General features: G+C 36.5%; 1 protein-coding gene and 2 long non-coding RNA genes across 6 annotated transcripts in view; 1 reads left to right on the top strand and 2 right to left on the bottom strand.

The window, feature by feature from the left end:
* The window catches only part of LOC127876684 (uncharacterized), a 203,952-nt gene that overhangs the window by 153,765 nt on the left and 31,896 nt on the right, over nt 1-18,291 (bottom strand). The window lies entirely within an intron of this gene.
* Nucleotides 1,879-6,643, bottom strand: LOC127876859 (uncharacterized). Its single transcript, XR_008048117.1, has 4 exons — nt 6,232-6,643; nt 5,658-5,771; nt 4,110-4,255; nt 1,879-3,133 (listed from the first exon to the last, which is right to left on the bottom strand). It is a non-coding gene; the product is annotated as an uncharacterized LOC127876859 (long non-coding RNA).
* The window catches only part of LOC127876921 (uncharacterized), a 119,513-nt gene continuing 108,637 nt past the window's right edge, over nt 7,416-18,291 (top strand). For 2 of the 3 annotated variants that reach the window (XR_008048152.1, XR_008048149.1), the window contains exons 1-2: nt 8,036-8,100; nt 8,147-8,238. This is a non-coding gene — a long non-coding RNA (uncharacterized LOC127876921). Of the gene's footprint in view, nt 7,457-7,640; nt 7,687-8,035; nt 8,239-18,291 lie in introns of those variants that run through there. The other variant, XR_008048158.1, reaches the window with a different exon arrangement.

The following is an 18,291-nucleotide window of genomic DNA, read 5'->3' as shown; positions in this document are numbered from 1 at the left end:
ACTTATACATGTATATACAGTGACACATAAATCTATGTTAAGTAACGCACTTACTACATTAGATGAAAAGCTGGTCTACAATATGCGTACAAACACATATTTAAAGCATAATTAACTTTTAATGCTAGAATGCAAATGTCAACACAAATGATGAGCATCTCAGTATATGGTACAACGAGAACAATCTACAACCATTATAACTACTAGGATCATTATAAATGAAAATACTCACTTTGAAACAAACTTACTTGTGGAGGAATTACTATCATATGTTTAATAATGAAAGCGTCCTTTTTTTAATTATTCAACAAACTACATTCAAATTAAGATAAACTTCTAAATTTCACTTTATTTAAATAGTTTATTCCATCAATGGGTTTATCCATTATCACAATATAATACATTCACACAGTTTTTATATTGGCTAAACTATTTTTAACATAAAACAAAGTATTTGTTGTCAATAAACAAAAAAAAATAACAGAAGGTAAACATAATTTTAATAAATCACATTATTATTTTGATCTTTTACTATTACAACACTACATGAGATTCTTCGCAAAATACTGGCCGCAGTAAATGCTCTCCACTGACAGCTTATCTGGAACAGCCAACATGAAACTGTAACAAAACTAGTAAATTGTCACATTCACTTATCAGCCGCAAGTTAATTAAGTATACTATTATAACACGTATAAATTTATCATTAAATATACACATTTCTTAAAGAGGCATTTTGTGCCAAACATTCACTCGTCGTAATCGGCATATAATTTTTATTTTTAGAGTTTATCCTACAAATTTTGCATTAGACTGAGAACAAAAAGAGACAACTGCACGTATTATCAATAGCAAGCATATTACATCACTCTCCCTGGATTTGTAATTGACTGATTTCCGTTTTGAGATATTAATTATTTCAGATTATGTAAAACAAAATTACACAAATATTTAACATACATGCCATAATTTTTCAGACCAATTCCGGGACATTGAGTTAAATTGTCCGGGACTTTTGCCGATTTTCCGGGACATGTATAAAATGTAGCGATATTTATAGACATATGCATTTTTGGTACGCTTTTTTTGTTTCGCATCGTTAATTGCAAAAGTTCGAAAGCCTATCCGAAATACACTTGATCTATTAACGTCAAATTAAACATTACTACTTCCGTTACTAGATACAAGCCACGTGTTTTCAGTGTAAGCGTTCTAAACATAGATGGTGACGTCACTGCGTTATTGTTATTAAGACCGGTGTGTAACGCGTAGTTGTTGATACGCCTTTATTCATTTATATAATAAAAACAACAACAATACAGTACCGTAAGTGAGGATGACATTTTTATATGCTTACTGTTTTACTCAACTTCTTTGTCGGTTAAACGTGCGAACATAAACTGCTTTTAATTTTTTACTCAGCGATGTTGGAACTCAGATGTGTGAACAACTATCCTTTGCCCTTACGCAGCGGGAAATAATGACGTAGTAGATTAAAGTCAATTAACAACCACATTAAACAATGCCGCCTTTTCGGTTTGACCGCAAACGTGAGACAATCGATTTGATAACAAGACCCCTGTTAATTGATTGATTTTGACACGTAGCGTAGTCTGCCTATTCGGGTAGGCATTGTCATGGAGACGCTGCAGATTTACACAGATTCGAGGTGCAGTTAAGCCTAAGATAAGGTACATGTATACATGGATTTTGTAAATTCCGGGACATTTGACAGATTTCTGGGACAGCGGGACAAGTTCTTCATTTCCGGGACTGTCCCGGACAATCCGGGACGTATGGCATGTATGTCTTTAAATACTCGGTTAACTCAAGTTCTTCACAATAGCAACAATATAATTATGCATAATTTACATCGAACATACAATTGTTTTGCAGTTGCACTATATATCAATTGCAAAATGTATCTATATGCAGTGATAAAACATTAATTGATGGTAAAGTTACTCAGTGATTTGAGAGGATTAAAATCTGGTCTTCTAAATGTGTATATACACGCATGTAAAACATAAAACAATTATTATGTCCGAAAACAAATGTCAACACTTGTGTGCATGTAAGTATATTATATAACAAGACACAATAGGCAAAAATAAGCATAACTTTTGCCATTATTCATGAAGCTTAGCATAATTCTTTTAATCATTTATTTAAAAAACAGTTTCAAAACAGTGAAAGCATTCCAAATAAAAGTCATTATCTTATAATTTAACAAACCATCTCAATTCAAATAAATAATAGTAATTGTAGTAAATACAGAATTGACAACTTAAACAAGATTATATAATTGTGTTTAAATTTAATTGATATTCATTTCAAATATTGCCATACTTAACACCATTATTGATTAAATATTGGCCCAAATGAGCAAACTAAATATGTTTCTAAATTACTAAAAGATTTATAAGCGGAAGCGTAATAATTCTCAACCTTTCTTAACAGACATTTTAAATAGCACTTCTATATGGCATGTAAAAACAGAAAACTGAAACATGCTTATAACATGAACAGGATAACATACATATTTTTTTTATTTCGTTCAAGTTACCAGCATCAAGTAAACAGCTTTGACTTATATTACACTCGATGTATGACAAAAAAAAATCCATTAATTTACCACAATCAGGTGCAAGTTTCATAATACAAACACAGTGATTGAATAGACGTACAATATGTGTGCTTAAAGTAATACTTAACATGCACGCCTTTACCATTTAAGTAGCATTAATCTTATTATATTTAACTACATTTAACACAAATGTTCAATTGTAAATGACTGACAGCATTAACGTTTCCATAAGACATGACATAGTGTTTGACTTTGAACACAGCTTGATTGGGCACATTTATTTATGGCTTTCCACCTGAAATGGTGCGCTTAATCATTGTGGCACTTTATTCTGAACATTCATTTTTCAATTTTTCACCCTTCACACAATTCAAAGATGAGACCTGTCAGAGTTAATGCTTAACAGACCACCAGGTATGTAGAGAATAGCACATCTTAAACAGTATTGATCTCTGAGCTTCTCATGTTTGACTGGAGTCAATATGGTAAAAACTACTGCAACAGGCTGTGTTTCTGATTGGCCAGTTTTATTTCGTCAATTGGCATCTGAAAAAAAGAAAGACGTGTTACTGTAAATGTCAGTTTTTCCTTCTACGTTTGATACCAAAGGAAATAAAAACAAGCACAACACTTCCAAAGGGGGTCACAACTAATCTGATTTAAGGAAACAATAGCTCGATTGGTCATTATCCGCTGGCTTACTACTTCAAAGTACCCCAGTTATTCAAAAAGTTTACTATAATATCCCCCTGTACGGAAAATACGCTTAAAGGCACCTGGCCAATATTAGACTGAACCCGAGTTTTACTCCCACCAAAATCCGATATGGTATAACGCGCTACACAATTACGAAACAAAATTCTCTTTGAAGAAAAGCACTGCCTCAACATGCTTTTGAGTATGAGTTTCGAAAATACAAAGGCCATTTTACAGATAATTGATAACAATTTAAACATAAATAATTTAAGAAAATGAGCCAACAACGACCAATTTAGCATTAGTACGCCCTGGGTACGTTTAGTAATAATTTTAAATAATAATTAGAAATTATAAATATTTAAGATGAAGTATAACCGCTTTATAACCAAATACTTTGGAATGGGATTCGATAAAGATTTACTTTTTGCTACCAGACAAAAATTAACTATTAATTATTGACAATAAGCAAGGGCCTACCAGAAGATGGCGCCAACAACATGCATTTGAATAGAGTTTTCCTTAGAATACTCAAATGACTTTTATGACGCAAGACAAAGGTTTGCCACCTAGCTCCACACTCTACTTTTACTGCAAACTCCACTTATGTCCAAGGAAAAATGAACCAAAAACACAAGTAGGAAAGTTCACATGATGGTCAATATATTTGTTTTAACACACAAGAAGCAATACTTTTCGAGGTTATACTGGACACACAATCAGACAGCTGAATGGATGTATCGACAGCCAAGGTTAAATCTTCATACACCCACCCATCTCTGAATTTGGGGCATTACACAATCAAACACATGCTTTGAGAACTCACCCATAGATATCGCTGCATGATTTTCATAGACTTAGGGCCCGGCGCCATATATATGCCAGAATCTCGAGACGATGACTGCTGTCGGTTCATTTGCTGTGACTGCAAATGCTTCCAGAACAAACTCAACGCTTTGCTTTCCAGGTTTCCTGGAAATAAAGTGAATCATGTGCCAAATGAAACAAACAAACTAAAACCATACATTTTCATATAAACACGTAAAAATATTTAACTAAAACCCGCATTGTGCCCGCGATGTCACATAGTTGGGAAGCCTCTTGAAATTGTGTAGACATTCAATGAAATCCAGCTAATTTAAACAGATGGAATACATTAGTTTCTTTTTGTTTATGACCAAATTATATTTCACTAGTGTGTTATATGCAAAACAAGAGCTGTTTGTAAAACATGCATGCCCCCATATGGGCTGTCAGTTGTAGTGGCAGCCATTGTGTGAATACATTTGTGTCACTGTGACCTTGACCTTTGACCTAGTGACCTGAAAATCAGTATGGGTCATCTGACAGTCATGATCAATGTATCTATGAAGTTTCATGGTCCTAGGCTTTATTATTATTGAGTTATCATCAGGAAAGCATTTAACTGTTTCGAGTCACTGTGACCTTGACCTTTGACCTAGTGACCTGAAAATCAATAGGGTTCATCTGCCAGTCATGATCAATGTACCTATGAAGTTTCATGATCCTAGACACAAGCATTCTTGAGTTATCATCTGGAAACCATTTTACTGTTTTGAGTCAATGTGACCTTGACTTTTGACCTAGTGACCTGAAAATCAATAGGGGTCATCTGCGAGTCATGATCAATGTACCTATGAAGTTTCATGATCCTAGGCGTAAGCGTTCTTGAGTTATCACCCGGAAACCATTTTACTATTTCGAGTCACTGTGACCTTTACATAAGACCTAGTGACCTCAAAATCAATAGGGGTCATCTGCCAGTCATGATCAATGTACCTATGAAGTTTCATGATCCTAGGCCTAAGCGTTCTTGAGTTATCATCCCAAAACCATCTGGTGGACGGACGGACAGAAGGACCGACCGACCTACCTACCAACATGTGCAAAACAATATACCCCCTCTTCTTCGAAGGGGGGCATAATCATATTCGAATTAAAAGCAGTAAAAGCAAATTACGATTCCATACACTATGAACTGCTAGAGATTTGTATAATTTGTAGTTATATGTTTGTTTGTTTATTTAAATGTCTGCCATATGAATTTCTTTTCATAATGTCACTGACTTATGTCATTCAACCTTCTTACAAAATCTGTGAACAAGTCATTATAAAATCTTACACTTTCTTACTTCCATGACCATCCAAGCAGATATGACCATAAAAATGACCCACTGGTCAGTACAAGGGCAGAGTTCGGGCCATCCTTAACATAATTACAAGAGACAGAGTGTAAAAAAAACTAAAACTTAATAATAGCAAAGTTAAATATATTTTCAAACAACCAAAAAACAAGTTAATATTAAATGGTTAAGAATATATTTAAATCTTACGGACATATTTGCATTCATACCGCTCGTAGTTTAATGCATATGCACCACTGTTGTTGATGTTTTGTATACAACTGCTGCTGAAACTGTTTTGTTGCTGTGCTGATGTGGCTTGGTTGCTAGGATTCCGCTTGACACTGAACAACCGCCACTGAAAAATAGTATTTATTGGATAATTTGGTATAATGTAACATTATTTATATTTCGAAATAGTACATTAATTTAAAATCAAAGATCAAAATTGAAGCAAGTGCTTTACTGCTTTCGTCATTTTTCAACAAAAATATGAACACACTTCTGTGCAACTATGGGCACAATATTAGTTAATCCCCCTGAATAAAATATAAGTTACGCAACCTATGAATATCCATGTATGGTGAGATACAGAAACAGTAAATTAATTTTATTCAAGAGAGTGACTTGACATATAATAAGTAAGAGCTTTGTCACAAAATGACCACTAAGTCTCAACACACACTTCATGGGGTTCAGATGATTGAAGTTTCAACTTAATCCCTTTAGAAATGTAGATATGGTGAGGTAAAGATATTTGTACATTAAATGCAGATGAAACACCCCTCTAACTGACCAACTTACAGAAAATAGATTCCTATATAACCTCTCCTTGGTTTTTGGGATTTAATACTCATTTTATTCACATCTCCACCATGCAGGTCATGTTTGTGTACTATTACTGTGAGTTTGGAATGTTCAAAGATAATTGAGATAATGCATGCATCATGACCTGCCCCAACGACTGAGGCTGCTGCTGGAGCCCATATCGGTACCAATTTGACCTTCGACCTGAAAGCTCTTTTCTCTAAAGCGTCACGTTTGGCGCAGTAACACAGTTCATTAGCTGGGCGTGATTATCAGGGTAGGGTTCCTTGTTGATTGACAAGTTGTCCTGGTAAATAAAATATGAACAAAGTGAAACTCTAGTTGCATCAACAGGATGTCATTCTATTCATCATTAGAATGTCCTTTACTTAAGGCAAGTAATCATGTGACATAATTAGACGCAGGATATAAATTATACAAAGCAGTACACAGTTTTGCAACATGAGCAGCAAACATAAAAGTGTATCAATTGTCAAGAAAATTATGCCAATTAATTAATTCTGGTGGCATTAATGCTTAGTCGAGTCACTACTTTTCTGACATTTCACACACCAAAAAAATGAATAACCAACAAAATAACCAACAAAATAACCCCGGTTAAAAGTCTGGTTTACATTGATCGTGTGTACAATGTTAGATATGTTTACATTGATCGTGTGTACAATGTTAGATATGTTTACATTGATCGTGTGTACAATGTTAGATATGTTTAACGGTCTATTTTCTTCATTAAACAAGAAAATGCGATCTGGCTGGTTACTAAACTTGTACAAGTTATTATGTCCACAAATAATATTGAACATTTTCAAAATGATCCGATACAAATTATTTTGAAACGGATAGAAAATGTTAATGTCGACGATTTCAGCTTTTATTGATTTTTTTGTTTAAAGGATTATTTTCTAAGTAAATTCCAGTTTAGGCGGTAAGTTGTGTCACTGACTTGCCTGTGCGGACTGTGTTACCCAGAGATAAGTAGTGTCCCTGACTTGCCTGTGCTGACAACGTTTCGCAGAGGTAAGTGGTGTCCCTGACTTGCCTGTTCTGACTGCGTTCCCCAGAGGTAAGTGGTGTCCCTGACTTGCCTGTGCAGACTGTGTTTCCCAGAGGTAAGTGGTGTCCCTGACTTGCCTGTGCAGACTGGGTTTCCCAGAGGTAAGTGGTGTCCCTGACTTGCCTGTGCGGACTGTGTTTCCCAGAGGTCAGTGGTGTCCCTGACTTGCCTGTGCGGATTGCGTTTCCCAGAGGTAAGTGGTGTCCCTGACTTGCCTGTGCGGACTGGGTTTCCCAGAGGTAAGTGGTGTCCCTGACTTGCCTGTGCAGACTGGGTTTCCCAGAGGTAAGTGGTGTCCCTGACTTGCCTGTGCATACTGGGTTCCCCAGAGGTAAGTGGTGTCACTGACTTGCCTGTGTGGACTGTGTTTCCCAGAGGTAAGTGGTGTCCCTGACTTGCCTGTGTGGATTGCGTTTCCCAGAGGTAAGTGGTGTCCCTGACTTGCCTGTGTGGATTGCGTTTCCCAGAGGTAAGTGGTGTCCCTGACTTGCCTGTGCGGACAGGGTTCCCCAGAGGGAAGTGGTGTCCCTGACTTGCCTGTGTGGATTGCGTTTCCCAGAGGTAAGTGGTGTCCCTGACTTGCCTGTGCCGACTGTGTTTCCCAGAGGTAAGTGGTGTCCCTGACTTGCCTGTGCAGACTGCGTTTCGCAGAGGTCAGTGGTGTCCCTGACTTGCCTGTGTGGATTGCGTTACCCAGAGGTAAGTGGTGTCCCTGACTTGCCTGTGCGGACTGCGTTTACCAGAGGTAAGTGGTGTCCCTGACTTGCCTGTGCGGACTGCGTTTACCAGAGGTAAGTGGTGTCCCTGACTTGCCTGTGCAGACTGGGTTCCCCAGAGGTAAGTGGTGTCCCTGACTTGCCTGTGCGGACTGTGTTTCCCAGAGGTAAGTGGTGTCCCTGACTTGCCTGTGCATACTGGGTTCCCCAGAGGTAAGTGGTGTCCCTGACTTGCCTGTGCCGACTGTGTTTCCCAGAGGTAAGTGGTGTCCCTGACTTGTCTGTTCATACTGGGTTCCCCAGAGGTAAGTGGTGTCCCTGACTTGCGTTTTCCTGAGCAATGTTCATTTATGTTTTTAAGCTACTATTGAACTCTTATAATTACAACACAAAGTGAACATAAGCTGTTACATATAAAATCGTCTAATGTGTTGTTTTTTTTGTCTGCATTTAGTATGAATGGCAAGGTGTAAACATTGACTTCATTTTGCCATAGACAAAGAAACCCAATAATTTTTCAACTTGTGAATGGAATAAAAATATGAAAATTGATGAGGTAATTGTGATTGTTAATGGGTTGAGGAGGTATAAAAAGGTCACATGGAAATAATCAGAATGACATAAAAAATCTATAAAATTGTAAGTATCAAATTAACAATTAAAAGACCATAAACACTCAAAATAATAAATATTTTGTACAATATTTCAAAAAATAAAGTTAACACATAAAAAAATCAATGTTCCTTTTGCCAATATCCAAAATTTCAACGCTAGATGTGGTCTGGTAATATAGATTTTTCAAGATACACACTGCTCTTTTTGTTTTGTTTTGTGTAGATCAATATATTCAACACATGTTCATGCACCATGTAAGTGTGTGTGTGTGTGTCATATGAATAGATATTGTTGCGGAAAAATAAATGGAATGTATTGTGCCACACATATTTAAAAACGAGCATTTTGTATTCGTTAAATCTGTTTGTCCATACAACATCTCGCGTAGCTATTACACTGAACATACAAAAATCCTTATATGTAACTTTTTTTTTCTAAATCAATCAAACTGTTCCATAATTAAACACAAGCCCAATGGTCCTTAACGGAAAATTATCTAAATGTTGTAAATGGAATAAGAGGGCCTGAAGTGCTCACCTGAGTGTAGAGATATGACTTCATGTCATAGTTTGTGACATCACTCTAAACATTCTGATTAGCTTACATTATGGTTGAGTCATAAATCTGGCCTTAAAAATGATCACAAAGTTTGTTTAAGGTTTGAACTGGTGACCTAGTTTTTGGAAGCATTTGGCATAAACTGAACCTAGAAAATGTCAAGATAAACATTCTGACCATGTTTCATCATGTTTGAGTTATGAAAATAGGGACTTAAGACCTTGTTTATTGTTTAACATGATGCCTTGATTCAAAGTCGGTCTAAATATTGTCAAATAAACTTTTGGACTAAGTTTTATCAAGATCGAGTCACAAATGTGGCCTCTAGAGTGTAAACACGGATTTTCTACGATTTGAATAGGTGACCTAGTTTTTGGATGCATGTGACCCAGATACAAAATAGACTTGATATTGTCTAGATCAACAATCAAACCAAGTTTCATCAAGATTCGATGAAATATTTGGCTTCGAGTAGGGTAACAAGCCAACCGATAACACAGCACATAACACAATCCCTGACAAAGGGTGTCTCACTTTGAGACATTTGTGTTTAATTTAGCTACAAAACACATGTGTTAATTTGCAATACATATCACTTAGGAGTCTTCTGGGATCAGCAGCCATATGGGAAATTCTTGATGCACTCAATAAATGGCTACTGACACTACAACTATCATGTGCTTCTATTTACCATAAAAATTACCTCACATAGGTCATAATTGATCTTTACAGTTGATATCATGATCTCCTCAAAATAAAAAGTTATCTTATGCAAAGCTACAAACACCACAGAGCCCTTCTTATGTATAACAAGGGCTGTTTGTAAAACATGCATGCCCCCCATATGGGCTGTCCGTTGTAGTGGCAGCCATTGTGTGAATACAATTTTTGTCACTGTGACCTTGACCTTTGACCTAGTGACCTGAAAATCAATAGGGGTCATCTGCGAGTCATGATCAATGTACCTATGAAGTGTCATGATCCTGGGCAAAAGCGTTCTTGAGTTATCATCCGAAAATCATTTTACAATTTGGGTCACCGTGACCTTGACCTTGTGACCTCAAAATCAATAGGGGTCATCTGCAAGTCATGATCAATCTACCCATGAAGTTTCATGATCCTAGGCGTATGCGTTCTTGAGTTATCATTCAAAAACCATTTTACTATTTCGGGTCACTGTGACCTTGACCTTTGACATAGTGACCTCAAAATCAATAGGGGTCATCTGCGAGTCATGATCAATGTACCTATGAAGTTTCATGATCCTAGGCCCAAGCGTTCTTGAGTTATCGTCTGACAACCACCTGGTGGACGGACAGACCGACAGACCGACCGACCGACAAACCGACCGACATGAGCAAAGCAATATACCCCCTCTTCTTCGAAGGGGGGCATAAATATCCGTTTAAGTCAGAAATGATGGTAAATGCTGATAAAAAGTGTTTTTGTTGTTGTTGTTGTTTTGTGTTTTAATATAGCTCTGTATGTTGAATCTAAAATGCTTATTTGAAAATAAGCGTGAAACTTTCACATTTTCTTCACATTTCTTTATAAGAAACAGTAGTTTTTCGCTGAGCCACTAAAGTGTAATATGATACCTGCTTAATAAATTGCAGAGCAGAATCCCAGTTTAGTTTTATAAACTGGGTCTTTGTTTAAGATTGACTGCATCAAAAGTCTTAGAATATTAAGACTGGGTCTCCTGAATGCTTTGTCACAGTGACTCCTTTTGCAACGGCAAGGGGACTTACCTATTGAGAGGAAGTGGCGGAGTTGCAGTTAGTCAACGTAGTACTCTGGGCTTGATCTTATGAGAATAAGGCCCCTGCGAACAGATTAAAAGTTGTTAGTGCATCCCAGAAACGTGTCCCATGTAAACCAAATTATTCAATGCATTATAAAATGGCAAATATATTGGAAGTCAATACATGTTGTTTGAGTAAACAAATTATAAGAAATACATCATGTTTGAAGGCTCTTGATACAAATGGGATATACATACACTAAAGACTTTATACAAACATAGCCTACTATATACTGCACACTTGATACAACATGTTCCATTCATCTTGAAACAATATTGATTATTGGAAGATGGAAGGAAGGTAAGAGAGAATTACAGACAAGGACAAATCTATATGACTGCCCCCTACGCCCATTTAAGCAATACAAAATGGCGGTTTTTACGAATATTTGCAATTACCTAATGATTATTTTTAAAGTTAGCATCCACGATAACAGTATTATCAATATATAACACACAAACTTTTTAAATTGAAATTAGTAGTTAAACAACTGCACATTATACACAGTAAATTACGGTACCAATGTACTTTGTGGATGAGGTAATCTCGACACCTGGGCAGGAAAGGTTGGAGCCCCAGGTTTAGACTGGCTGCACCCTGCGGATAGGACTCGTAGAGCATTTGCCCTAAGGTCCTGGGCCAAGAGCAAATCATCCCCAGGAAGTGTGCCTGGGGGTCTGGGCCTAGCTGACCAGAGAGTCTGTTGTTCAGCCTTGTACCAATGATTGAATGAAGTCCTCTAGGAACCCGCTCTTAAAACAAAATTCAAGCATTTAAATAAATATTGAAAATAAATAAAAACAATATTTTAACAAGAGGGCCTGAAAGGTCCAAGGTATCCCCCGCAACATATGCTTTGTTTGAGGATGGGTGCAAATTGGACGGATGAACATAATGATAGATGGACGGACGGAGGACAATAACACAAAACTAAGACAAAGGAAGGTCCGCCTCTGGCGCGGGAATATATTCATACCAAGTTTCAAAGAAATCCGCCAAAGCGCTTCCAAGATATGGCTCCGGACACAAAAATGCCTATAGTAAAAAGCATTTTTTCAAGATACATAGGGCCATAAGTCTGTTTTTAACAGATGGTGTACAATGCCATTTGGCGTGCATCATCCTCTTATGCACATATATACTCATACCAAGTTTCAATGAAATCCGCCAAAGAACTTCCAAGATATGGCTCCGGACACTACAAAGCTTTTTTTCAAGATACAAAGGGCCATAAGTCTGTTTTTAACAGATGGTGTACAATGCCATTTGGCGTGCATCATCCTCTTATGCATAAATATACTCATACCAAGTTTAAATGAAATCCACCAAAGAACTTCCAAGATATGGCTCCGGACACAAAAGTGCCAGACGGACGGACAGCCGGACGGACGGACAACGCCAAAACAATATCCCTCCGCCTCTGGCGGAGGATAAAAATGTACTGAAGGCATTTAAATAATTGTTTAAGTGATATCAGATCAAGTGTTATACTGATATCAGATCAAGTGTTATACTGATATCAGATCAAGTGTTACAATGATATCAGGTCAAGTGTTATACTGATATCAGATCAAGTGTTATTTGCATTTGATTTACCAAGTTTGATCCATTTAAAAGCAGAGAATTCATATTTGATGCAAGATACTTTTTAGGCAGAAAAAAAACTGATGTTGAGTGAACAATCTGAGTCTCATTCAGGGAAAATAGGACTTGATGTATGTGCAGTCTGCACAGGCTAATGTGGGATGACACTTTAAGCAATAGGACTCAATGTATGTGCAGTCTGCACAGGCTAATGTGGGATGACACTTTAAGCACATACATTTAGCTGCAACCAGGCCCAAGGCAGAGATGGAGTCCCGACGCCAAAATGCCATCCCAAAGCCGGGAATTCCCGACAACAACTGTTGTTGAATTGTGTCAATCGCAGACAGCTAATCTGATGTAAGGTTCACATTATTGGAAAGCAACATATTGAGGTCAGTCACATTAATACAAGAGTCAGTTTGAGCGACTCGTCCGGAACAATGTGTTGATGCCCAACTCCGCTTTTGTTAAGTGTTGATGTACCCATCATGGGAGAAGATGTTGATAGGAGGATTGCTAGGCTGACACAAGACATCTTCATGCTGAACTTTTTTTCATTATTTGATTTATTTGTGCCCGAAGGGGGTCGGAATTGTCATTGACTTTTACTTTAACAACGTTTGTTTTGATGGCTAATAATGTCTGCTGAAAAAGAAATGACAAGCAAACTAAAGCCTAATTTTTTGGTGACAAATGAATATGCCCTGTCACAATTACTTTACACACCTGCTTTTTTAATTGCCAAACGTTTCCTCTATAATTGATATTTAGGATATCGCAATTAGAACTCACAATAGCGATGTATCAATATGTTACGTGCACAAACTTTAAATTGAAATTTGGGGTTTATAAGCCGCGAAAAATACATGGTAAAGTACACTTTGTAGCCAAATGTAATACTTACAACATAGAAATAACTAAAGTAATTTAAAGTGTGAGAATGTACAACTTTAAATATGCAACAATACAAATTTAAATCTGAGCATAAATAACTTTTAATGTTAGACTACAAAGTTTTTAATGTGATTTTCAGCAACTTTAAATGTGAGAAAATACAACTTTTAATGTGACACTACTACTACAATTGTTAGACTGTACATCTTTAAATGTGAGAATGTATAACTTAATACGTGAGACATAACAAATTTAAATGTGAACCAGTACCACTATATGACATATCATAAGAAACAATAAATGTGAATTTAATACTGTATGTGTATGATTACTTGATCTCAAGCATTTTGTCTATGGATAAGACAAAAATGCAGAAATACAGATGAACGTCTATGGTGAATTCAGTCTTCGACACTCTGATACTGAATCGGTATAAGTTGATTTCTTCGTTATATGGCCACGTTTTGTACGACAGACTACACTCCTGAAAGCAGTAAACATAGTACTTTTGTTTTGCAAACATATGGGCTCTCATTTAAATAATACTCATATCCAATTATATGTGAACTAAACAATTTTTATAACACCAACGACTTCAAAACAATAATAAAACTTAGTTAAATAAGCAAATTAAGTCAGAAATTTTTATCAAAGACTTGTGCTAGAACAAGGAGCTAGCTATGTGAAGAGTTTATTTTAACTATTTTGAAATTGGGCCAATTTGGGAAAAACAAGGCTGTTTTTTCATTAACATTGTGAACATGTCTTTTTTTTACCAAAAACAAAAACTTTAAATTGAGTGTAAGTGCTATCAATATTAATTTTACTAAGGTTCAACTTATAGAGCTTAATGAGGAAATGAACTCAATGTTGCAACCCATTCAAACATTTGGGGGGGGGGGCAAACCTTGAATTGAGAATTAAAGCCAGTAATTATGGAAAGTAGATACTGTAATGTTAGGAATGGGGCTGAAGTTTGGCCCCAACTTCGACAAAATAAATACCTCTTAAAGGTCTCATCTGAAGCTCAAGAAGCTAAGATTACATGCTGGCCTCGCTGATATTGCAAAGGGCTGAGTTTGAGTTTTGATAAACTTCAGGTTGAGAGTTGAGAGTTGAAAGGATTACTGGACCATACAACACAACTGCTGTCATTTATCAAAGTCTTCTTTTGCCTCGATTCAATGCGAGAACCTTTGGGCTCAGAGTGGGAAGTGCTCATAACAAAACCATTGTGTTCACTTTTAGCAACTTGTTTACAATAATAGGCAGTATTCGCCTCTGATGCACACTCCATGGATGTATCGTGCTCTGGGTGTTCACAACCAAGTCATTTTTTGTCTTTCTATGTCAGCATGGATGTATCGTGCTCTGGGTGTTCAAAACCAAGTCATTTTTTGCCTTTCTATGTCAGCATGGATGTGTCGTGCTCTGGGTGTTCACAACCAAGTCATTACTGCCTTTCTTTATCAGCATGGATGTATCGTGCTCTGGGTGTTCACAACGAAGTCATTACTGCCTTTCTTTGTCAGCATGAATGTATCTTGCTCTAGGTGTTCACAACCAAGTCATTACTGCCTTTCTTTGTCAGCATGAATGTATTGTGCTCTAGGTGTTCACAACCAAGTCATTATTACCTTTCTTTGTCAGCATGGATGTATCGTGCTCTGGGTATTCACAACCAAGTCATTATTGCCTTTCTTTGTCAGTAACATTGCCAAAAGTCCGTTCTATTATGATATTTTGGCCGCTGAGAGGACAATCTGGGGCAGTCCGTAACCCTACTGTCGTCCAAACTATCAACAGCAGAAGTATCCCACTAGGAAAGCTTACGCTTTTATTGTTCTTTGATTTTCTCCCGTTCAATTTCTGTTTGTCCCATTAAGATTGGAACAAGTTATTGAACTTTATATTCTTCATGATATTTGTTGTGATGTTCAACAGCAACAAATGACTGTTAGCGTTACCATAACTACTGCAATAACTTTTCGTGTCTGTAACACTTGTCCCGCTCAGGCCCACGCGGAACTCTAGCTTAACAAAACTACCGAGGCTGATGTGTGGAAAACTTGACAAGGGCAGAATCATGCTCAGAATTTCCTGCAGAACGGTGTTGTTCAACGATGCTGACTTTTTGAGGCAGGAGGTCAAGGGAGAGGAGTTAGAAGTCAGGGGTGGGGAAGGGTCATTCTGGACTGAGGCTCCTGCAGGCGGGACTGGTGCGGTTGCAGGGCCAACTCGATATCAATACTGGTGCTCTGCTGAAAACAACAACAACACCGTGGGTGATAGGAACTTGTAACAAATTATATTATAATCTATAACAAACTATGCCTCTTGACAGGTCGTGAAGGTTTTCAACTACGTGAATTTCTAAACTGGCATTTTATTGGTTCCTTGTCCTTAATAGCATGAAAATAAATACAATTAAGTCATTTTGTGTTAAAACAAGAAAAGTGTTGGCTAATGCTAAAGTTATCTCTAAATTTATATATATTATCTTTTCTACATTTTCAGAGATGTATATTCATAAGCCAATATGCGGATCACTAATGTTAGAAAGTGTCGTCCCAGATTAGCATGTGAAATTCACATAAGCTAATTAGGGAGGGTTCTTTCTGACTAGACTGGATTTTCATAAAGAGGATTATTTGTTCAACAAAAAATACCTTTAAGAGGAAAGTGTTGTCCATTATAAGCCTGTGCAAACTGTACAGGCTTATCTGTGACAACAATTTAAGCACATGCACAAGGCCCCATTTTTTCGGATATCAAGTATGATGAGCTATGGGTCAGGGGAGTGGATGTGTCGTCCTGGACTGGGGCTCCTGCAGGCAGGACTGGTGCTGTTGCTGGGCCAACTCGATATCAATGGTGGTGCTGTCCTGAAAAAACAGCACAGTGGGTGATGTGAACTTGTAAAAAATGTTTATATTAAATCTATACGAAACTATGCCTCTTGATTGGTTGTGAAGGTGTTTAATAGGCAAAATTTCCTTTTAATGAATTTCTTATCTGGCATTTCATTGGCTTATTGTCCTCAATAGCACGAAAATTAATATAATCAAACCATTTCGTATTAAAACATTGTTGGCTTATAATACACTGTATACCAACCTGTATATTCATAATGATGTAATTTCATTAGCCAATATGCGGCTCCTAAATATTACAAATAGTCGTCCCAGATTAACATGTGAAGTCCACACAACCTAATCAGGAAGGACACTTTTTGACTGGATTTTTATAAAGAGGATATTTGTTTTCAACAAAAATACCTAACATATGAAATTGTTGTCCCAACTATGCCTGTGTGGATTGCACAAGCTAATCTAGGACAACGACAACAATTTAAGCACACGCATTAAGCCACATTTTAAAGAAGTTTTTTTCCCGTTTAAAAACAAACAAATAATAGAAAATCATCTTCTTAACATTGTTTTTCAATTGTACTCATTATATGTATCACTTTACTTTTCCATATATTTTACTGCTCATATACATTGGATTTAAATTGTTATAGGCCACTAATTTAAGTCACTAATTTAAGTCTTGCTCTTAAAGACTACACGCTGACAACACTATAGTTTGCCCGTTCTTTGGTGACGCCTAAAAATCCACATTTTCACAGACCCCAATACCAAGAAATGATTTTTTCCAAGTAAATTGCTATCATAAACTTTGTTTGATGTGTTGAGGGAAAACACAAGTTTCTGAAAACAAATTACCCAATTGCCCACAAACACAAATCCGATCACAGGACGTGTTTTGTGTCATGTTTTGTATCATCCTTTGACCCATTCATTTTGTGAAAGAAAAATGATTCTCGAATTTTAATTATAGTGAAGAAATGAGTAGCAAACTTCTTAAAAACTTCTTAAAATTGCGAAAATTCTAGTCACAAACTTCTTTAAATTGTGACCCACAAAACTCTCAAAATTTGAAAAAAATGTGATTCCATAAAAAGGAAAAATAGCCCAGAATCATGCCCTTTCCAGAAAAACTACAACTTTAAAATAAGGCACTGACTGATGAAACAAATGCAAAATATTGGTCAACAATTCAAGCTAGAGACTGGAATGCTATACCCCTGATCCTGGAAAATCATTTATATTAGTTGGCATAACACTTGGAAGTTTTTCAAAAAAATACTTTTCGTGGACATGAAAATTCGTGCATTTCTTACTTGTAGAAAAAAAAAACACAAATTTGCTTGGATCATTTTGTTATGTGTTTGAGTAAATGTTGTGGATCAGTAAACCCACGAAATCAACATTAATTAAAGTACCACAAATTATAACAAATTTACAGTACTTAATCAACATGTTTTGAGATATGTGTTTGACAAGATTTATTTTTAATTTTAATTTATGATTGTTCATTAAGAACAATAATTTTGATTTTTTTTTAGTGCGGTGTATTTCTTAGTTTAAATACAATGCAAACATTGATTGCTGAATAAAGTCGAAACCCAATGACTCTAACTTGCCTGGACTGACAACAAAAGTTTTAGCCATCCAGAATTCGATCCATTGACCGATCTGAATATACTTATGTTTACTAACATAAATCTGCAATCGATTTACATCTCCAGTTTAAGAGTCTTCATACTGCCTAATCCCCGTACTACTTTCTTCTTTTGAATCAGTAAGAACAGAATTTATATACTTGACATTTTTAAGTAATCACTATTTTAAAACAGTAACACAAACAATCAAACAATGATCTTACAGGCTTCCTGAATAGTCCCAAACAGTGCCTGTCAACCGGACAGGCTGATGGAAAATTAAGCCTGTCCAGACAAAAA

The sequence above is a fragment of the Dreissena polymorpha genome, chromosome 1, assembly GCF_020536995.1.
Source record: "Dreissena polymorpha isolate Duluth1 chromosome 1, UMN_Dpol_1.0, whole genome shotgun sequence".
Classification (NCBI taxonomy): domain Eukaryota; kingdom Metazoa; phylum Mollusca; class Bivalvia; order Myida; family Dreissenidae; genus Dreissena; species Dreissena polymorpha.
The sequence above is the reverse complement of the archived record's forward strand: the minus strand, read 5'-3'. Positions and strand labels throughout refer to the sequence as shown.